Source organism: Alexandromys fortis, unplaced genomic scaffold, assembly GCF_014885135.2.
Source record: "Alexandromys fortis isolate MF-2015 unplaced genomic scaffold, M_Fortis_MF-2015_v1.1 scaffold_12, whole genome shotgun sequence".
NCBI lineage: Eukaryota > Metazoa > Chordata > Mammalia > Rodentia > Cricetidae > Alexandromys > Alexandromys fortis.
In genome coordinates, this window is record NW_026067937.1 from 7,089,925 (window position 1) to 7,096,373 (window position 6,449).

Genomic DNA, 6,449 nt, shown 5'->3' on the forward strand with positions numbered 1-6,449 from the left:
CAGAGTGAACCAATAACCACAATGATGCCAGATGCAAGAAATTTGAAAGGACAGATCACATCATTTTGGGTCAGGACTGAGCAGGACTCAGGGGAGTTAATAGAGTGGTACAGAAAGAAACTGAATTCAATGAGAGATTAAAGACTGGATTCTGCTGGGTGGAATCTTAAACGCACGACAGTAACCAGAAAGCTGAGTTCCTCTGAGATGTCTTCGAGAATTTATAAAGGAGAATCCCTACAGTACATGTAAGCGAGAATGGAGAGAGTTACTAGTCAGTTATTAGATGTGCTCAAAGCAAGGAAACAGAAAACCAGTTGAATATGTGTGTATGCGTGTGTAAAAGTGTATGTGTGTGCATGTGTATGAATTTTATGATGGTTGCTATAGCGGCAGTTATTCTAGAAGAGTGAGTATGAGAAGAGAGGGGGTAATTTTGACTTCTCAATCCATATATTCTGAATTACTGTTGTTTAAAAGTGTCTAGGAAGAGGACCTAGGTATTTGATGATGTGTGATTGTCTCTATTTTGCCCAGAGAGGCACTTGGCAAATTTCTTTAACACAAGAGAGAAAAAAAAAATAGAACGCAAGCCAAACACAAGATTTAACTGATGTATTATACATTTCCCTTCCAAGTGTTGCCACAGGCCAAACTCCATGATTTTGCTGAGGGACAGAGGCTGTTATTATTCCAGCTGTTGTCATAGCAGCCAGGGTTTCATGCTATCACCCTTGTCTCCCCAGACATTACTCGGCTAATACAAGTTCCAGACCTACAGCCCCAGGCATCTGGGCCAAAAGGAAATATCTATGTCCTGCTGCAAAACCCACCCAGACAGCCAGCCCTGTGCTCAGAGCTGACTCCCACATTCTCAGTGCCCACAGAAGCCAGGAGGAGAAAGTGGAGTCCTGTCTCAACCCAACAGAAAAGGATCCTGAAGGATTCTTTACACTTCCAGAAATAGCCACCCTAGGCCACCTTGGGAAAACAATTGGTCCCAGCAATCAGAACTAAGATGGATTCCATAAGAATGAGAGAAAAAGATGAAGAGCTAGGCTTGCATATAGTCACAACACTTGAGATACTGAGTCAGGAGGATTGCTACAAATCTCAAGAGCCAGCCTGGGCTACCTAGTTGAGTTCTAGGCTAGCCTGGGTTATAGCGTACAACCTCAAAGTGAGAGATGGGGGAAGGGAAAGAGAGAAGGGAAAGAGGGAAATTGGGTGAGGAAAGAGAAGAGAGAATCAAGTGATTTGGTAGTCTGCCCTGAATAAGTTTACGTTCTCACAATAAAGAGCCAGAGCCATTTAGCATATTCTTGAATTATTTCCCTGTCCCATGACCCATGCCCTTTGATTCTGGCCTCTGTTCTTTCACCCTTACTACATAGAAACAACAACCATTCTGCTGTGGAACAATCTTTTCGTACAATATAAATATATATTACTCTCATTGGTTAGTAAAGAACCTAGCCTAGCCAATAGATAGGCAGGATTTTTGGAGCATAGGAATTCTGGGAAGAAAAAGGGTGGAGTCACCAGTGAGACACTGAAGGAAAACAGGAGGTACACATGGCAAAACATAGATAAACAGAAATGGGTTTATTGAAGTTATAAGAACTAGCTAGTAATAAGTAGGAGCTATCGGCCAAGTATTTATAATTAATAAAAAGTCTTGGTCTGGTTATTTGGGAGTAGCTGTCGAAGCACAGAGAAACTCTGCCTACACCATCCCTTGAGCCCTTCAAAGTTGCTGGTGTTAACTCCTTAACTGAAGGCTTTTAACAATGAAGTTACAGCCTAGCAAAATACAAGAATTGCCTTAAATTTAAATGTCACATTCCTGTATGTACAGAGGACACCCCTGGGAGTGTATACGCTGGAGAACACGGAGTCGGACATGAAAGAAAGATTCTCACTCACCCAACAAATATTACCCAAGCATCTTATATATGTAACCATCATTCTAAGAACATCCATATAAGATGTCAGTGAGCAAAACACTCAAAAATGCAGACCTCACTGGCTTGGTTTCAAAGGCAGGAAACAAAATAACTAAGCTAAGCTCATAATATATTAAAAGATGCTTTGGAAACATTCACAGGGCTCAGAAGTACAGGACACGAGAGGAGCTTTTCTTTCAAGTGCATGGACGATGGGCCTCACTGAAAAGGTAGTACATGCTTGAAGGAGTGGGGGAAGCCATGAAGATTCAAGATGAGCATTCCACGGAAAGAAAACAGCCACCACAAACACTGTGGCAGGTAGGTGGAGGACAGCAGAGGGGTGGCAGGCATTAAGTGGAGGAAAGGCACAGGAAGAAGAGGGATGAAGAAAGAATGGGCCTGAAGGGCCTAGCCGGGATTGAGGGTTTTCGCTGAAGAACAGGGAGCCACTGGAGGACATTGAGCAGAGGGCTGTGACTGACTTGTGTTGAGGAGGCACTCTAGGATTCAGGACTGCCAGTGGACTATGGTTAGGTGGAAATATAGCATCAAGTCCATCAGAACACAGTCAGGGTCTGTGTTGCTAGGCAAACACTCTCAAATGTGAGAAAGTCAGTCCCTTTGAGAGCCGGCATTCTGTTTTAGGCAAGATAACCCTGCCTGTCCAAACAGACCCTCAAGACTTCAACTGCTTCTGCAAAGCAAGATGCCAAACTGAACTACACAAAACTGGCCTCAACCTCGAAGGGTTGTATTGCCATACAAGGGCTGCAATGTTGTGCTTCCCCCAAAGCCCCCCACCCACCACCACCAGGCTCATTACTACCCACTGAAGTCCGTTATCTTTGTAAAATCCCCACCCTCAAACCCAATCTCAGGACAGTCAGCTTCAAACTCAGACTACAAGTCACTCCTGAGAGGACTGAAGGAAGGTAATTTCCCGTCACAGAAATGGACTGTCTACAGAAACACCACACCTAATCCTGCTCACTGTCTCAAATCCTCCTGTTTCTCCCCTCACCCTCCAGAGGACTTTGCTGGCTCTCTTCTCTCTGTCCAAGAGTAAATTGTTCTTCACCATTCAGTGAGTGCTTAGTCTTCTCGCAGGTTCCACAGTTCCAGGAAGGAGAAAGACCCAGTCCCAGAGACGCCAACCACAGAGTGGCTCTGGTTCCTAAAGCTTACCAGCCCTAGGAAAAAATGGTTCTTGTGTGTGTGTGTGTGTGTGTGTGTGTGAGTGTTTGTGTGTGCGCACGCATGCACGCTCATGCACACATGTACATGAACAAGTAAATTTATTAATCCTCATAGTAGGATTAAAGAAATTCTCTGTCTAAGCATTGCCACTGAAGTCTTAAGATGAAACAAGAGCTAGGAGATAAACACACTTAGACTTAACTGTGGGCCCCAGGAGACAGGTCTGATACCAAGGCTCTTGGATTAGTTCACTTGCTCCAGGGTGGTATTTCCTGTGTGAATCCTAATTCCTAGGACTACAGACCCTGTTTGGGGTCAGATATTGGTAATGGAAGTTTGCTCCTGCCAAACTGGTAGCATATTCTGGATTTACTTTGGCATCAGAACTTCCTAAAGATAGATAGCATGCTAGAACAATAAAGAAAAGGAGCCAATAAGATGATGTAGCAAGTCAGGGTGCTTGCAGGCAAACCTAGTGATCTGAGTTTGGTCCCCAGAACCCACTTGGTAGAGAGAGAACAGACTCCTATCAACTCACTTTGACTTCTATGAGCATACACCTGTGTGCACACAAATAAATGTAACAATTAATACTGGTTTTAAAAAAAAAATAACCAAGAACAACAAAAAAGGCTCTGTGGCCAAACATTTGGCAGAGAATGAGTGAGCCCAAATTGGAGCTTTCAATTGGGTCCCTCCCCTTGGAGTTCAGGGAACCCCATGGAAAAGGGGTAAGAAGAATTGTAGGAGCCAGAGTAGTTGAAGACACCAGGAGAACACGGTACACAGAATCAGCTAAGCAGAGTTTATAATGGCTCATAGTTTATGCTTGTTAGCTTGGTGTTGTGGGACTCCTAACAATGGGAGTAGGGATGTCTTTGACTCTTTCGCTAGCTCCTACTGGTTTGCCTCACCCAGTCCTGATATGAGGGTTTGTGCCTAGTCTTATTGCATCTTGTTTGGTTAATATCCCTGGGAGTCCTGCTCGTTTCTGAAGGGAAATAAACAGTGGAGGGAGGGGAAACAGCGGTAGGGATATATTGTATGAGAAAATAATAATAACAATAATAAGTGTAATAACAGGAAGGCTTGTGTAAAATAGTTTTAGTCTTTATTAGGGTTTTTATTGCTGTGAAGAGACACCATGACTATGTCAACTATTATAAAGAAAAATATTTAATGGTTTTCAGTTTCAGAAGTTTAGCCCATTATCATCATGGTGGTAGGCAGGCAGACGTGGTGCTGGCAGCATCTTGATCAGAAGGCAATAGGAAGTGGACTAAGTGTTACACTGAGAGAAGCTTGAACAAAATAAACCTCAAGCCTTTCCTTTGGCAGCGGCCATCAGGTGAGCCAAGATGGGCGTGTACAAGTACATCCAGGAGCTGTGGCTGAAGAAGCAGTCGGACGTGATGCACTTCCTGCTGAGGGTCCACTGCTGGCAGTACCGCCAAGGGCTCCCCACCCCACCCGGCCCAACAAAGCGCGGAGGCTGGGCTACAAGGCCAAGCAAGGTTACATCGCTCACATCCGCCTTGGTGGCCGCAAACGCCCGGTGCCCAAGGGTGCCACATATGGCAAGCCTGTCCATCATGGTGTGAACCAGCTAAAGTTAGCCCGAAGCCGTCAGTCTGTTGCTGAGGAGAGAACTGGAAGCCACTGTGGGGCTCTGAGAGTCCTCAATTCTTACTGGGTTGGTGAAGATTCCACATACAAATATTTTGAGGTTATCATCATCGATCCATTCCATAAAGCTATCAGAAGAAACCCTGACACCCAATGGATCACCAAACCGGTCCACAAGCACAGAGAGATGTGTGGGCTGACGTCTGCAGGCCGCAAGAGCCGTGGCCTTGGAAAGGGCCACAAATTCCACCACACTATTGGTGGCTCTAGCTGTGCAGCCTGGAGAAGGCGCAACACTCTGCAGCTCCACCGTTACCGCTAATACACGTAATGTTTGTACAATTCATACCCAATAAACAATTTAGGACCGTCCAAATAAATAAATAAACCACAAAGCCCGTCCCCACAGTGACACATTTCCTCCAACAAGGCCACACCTCCTAATTGTGACACTCTCTTTAGGGGTCACTTTCTTTCAAACCACTACAGGCAGTATTTCAAAAAATAACCCTTACAAATGTTAATCTGGGGGATCTGTTAGACAGTGTGTAGATACCAGCTAAGTAAGAGGTTATCGTAGGGTCTACAGCCCACGGGAGATGTTTTCTGGAGTCTTAACGTCAGGAGCTACTGTTATAGAAATAAAACAATGTATATTAGATGAGGTCACAATGGGTATAGACAGCTCCCTGTCTGATGTTCTAGATCAGATGTATCATCCACTGGTTTAGATGGAACATATACAGCTTATCTAGGACATCTGCAGTATTAAAACCTCATGGGTCAGGAAGATGGTTTTTAAAGGTATCTGAAAAGAGTTAGGGGAGAATGGTGGAAAAGGAAACCTTGAGAATGCTGGCGAGAGAGAGAATATGAGGAATGGAGTTGGAGACAGACGTTTTGCTCTGCTGAGCTCTGTTGTGAAAAGGATAAAAAAAAAATGGAACCTTAGACCAGGGGTGTAGACCTAAGAACCTTCTCTGTAGTTTCCATTGCAATGTAAATTCGATGCTCATGAAGTGTTGGGATGGGGCAAACCCTTCTCTCAGCCACTCTCCTCAGCCATGCTGAACAACAAGGAACGTTAAACACCGGAGCTGTGGAACTAAAACCCAGAGAGGTCATGGAACTTGCCCCCTCTCAAGGGTCTCAAGAAGCCTTAGACCTAAGCCTAAAACAAAAACTCCTAACCAACACCTAAATTAACCTCATATTCTGTTTCTTTGAGCAAAATTTTGTAGTGTTTCTATTTTCTGTATTCCCTTTATATGAATAAGAGAAACAATCATACATTTCTGAAACTTTAGATTTGGCACTTCCTCCCTAAAACTTGGTCCTTCTCGTTACACAAACTTCTCCAAAAGCACATCTGCCTCATTTTGTCTCTGAGTCTCCACTCCGTTCCAGCTGTCAGCCCTCAAACTCTGATTCCGATTACTTTAAATCTAGACCAGTTTACACTTGCTCATCCAGATTTATCCCCAGAGCTCTTAGCTTTCTTAGTCCCCAGGGTTTGTGGAGGGGTGAGGATGGGGTGGGGGCACATGTCCGTGTGTGAGTACACACGTCTGTGCAAGAGCACACGCATGTTGAGATCAGAAGGCAATCTTTTACATGCTGTGGACAGAACTCAGGACTTCATGCAAACTAAGCAGGCTCTCGAACAACCAAACTGCA

General features: G+C 44.5%; 1 pseudogene; it reads left to right on the forward strand.

The window, feature by feature from the left end:
• Positions 1-4,504: 4,504 nt before the first annotated feature.
• On the forward strand, positions 4,505-5,094 carry LOC126504709 (60S ribosomal protein L15-like; annotated as a pseudogene).
• The last annotated feature ends 1,355 nt before the right edge of the window (positions 5,095-6,449 follow it).